Here is a 1,565-nt window from a genome sequence, read left to right as displayed (position 1 = left end):
TTTTTTGTGGAGTTCACAATTCATTGGAGAATGGAAACAACTACAAAAGTATGGTAAGTGCTGTGAGAAGGGTAGTACAGGGTCCCATGGGATAGCACTGGCTTTATATGGGAAGGGCCTTGGGATGCTGATCAGGAAGGAGTGGAGGACAGGGCTGGAAGCTGTGTTTGTATAGCAAGTTACATATGACTGAAAAAAATCAGTAGTCTGGTAAAGAATTACTATGGGAACACCCAACAGGGAAAGCTAAGCCAGTTTGGGTAAGTCAGAGGAAGCCTAGAGGAACAGAGGTCCATGCTGAGGCCTGAAGAGTGAACAGGAACCAGCCAGGCATTGAGAGGGGAAGAGCATTCCAGATGGGACAGCAAAGGTTGAGGAGCAAGCACATGACAGCTTTGGCAGACTAACTTGTTCGGCATGGCTGCGGCAGAGGATCCAAGGGAGAAGTGGGGAAAGGTGAATCTGGAGGGGTAGATGAGCCAGCTGTTGCTCTGCCTTGTCAGCCATATGAAAGATGTAGGCTTTAATCTATAGCAGGGTCGGCACACTTTTGAGATGGAAAAGCCACCAGGAGTCAGCAAACTGCGGCTCGCAAGCCTCCGAAGTAAAATTGAAAATGAAAATAAAACTATCAGTGTCATTTATAAAATTTTTAAAGGATATTATTCACAATGGTGATTATGTAAAAATATATTTATGGCTCTTGAATAATTTTTAAATTGTTGTGAGGGACAGGATTGGCTCTTCCAGGGGTCGGCAAACTTTTGAGATGGAACGTACCCAAAGAGCTGCATGTGGCTCGTGATCCGCAGTTTGCTGACCCCTGATCTAGAGGTACACTGAAGAACCTTAAGCTAAGACAAAGAAGAAGAGATTTGTGTCTTAGATTACTCTTGTTGCAGTGTGCAGACTGGTTTAGGAAGGGGAGAGATCAGAAGCTTTTGCAGCAATCCCAGGGAAAAAATAGAAACCAGAATTAAGGTAGAGGGAAATGGAAAGTATTAGTTTTATTGGGAGGGGGGGATACTTAGGAAGTAGAGTTGACAGGTCTTGAGGGTTGCTTTGCTGTGTGGGATATGGAGAAGGACAAGTCAAGAGTGCATCCCATATTTCTGACTTGGCAACTGGGTGAGTGATGGGGCCATTTCCTAAGACAGGTTTTTTACAAATGGAGCCTGGGGGAAGAGAGGTGGTGGCTGCAGACAGAGGTTTAGGCGGTATTAACATATAGATGGGAGGAGAGTAACAGATCAGCCACAGAAAGTGTGTAGCATGAGAAGAGAAAAGAGCTGAGGAAGAAAGTGGAGAACATAAAAGGAGGGCAGGGAGAGAGGAACAAGCAGACAGGATAAAACCTAGCAAAGTGTGGTGCAATGACAGCTAAGGGAAGAAGGAAGGGTGCAGTGTTGAATGCTGCTGAGGAGTGAGGCATAAGGAATGAAGAGTCCACTGGGGTTGGTAGCAGTGAGCCTTCATGATCTTGGTGGGAACAGTACTTACTATTGGACAACCGAGATCAGTAACCTCAGATGTCAGAGGACTGAGGAATATTTTGGAAGAAGAAA

Source organism: Hipposideros armiger, unplaced genomic scaffold, assembly GCF_001890085.2.
Source record: "Hipposideros armiger isolate ML-2016 unplaced genomic scaffold, ASM189008v1 scaffold_1050, whole genome shotgun sequence".
In the NCBI taxonomy this organism is placed as follows: Eukaryota; Metazoa; Chordata; class Mammalia; order Chiroptera; family Hipposideridae; genus Hipposideros; species Hipposideros armiger.
The sequence above is the reverse complement of the archived record's forward strand: the minus strand, read 5'-3'. Positions refer to the sequence as shown.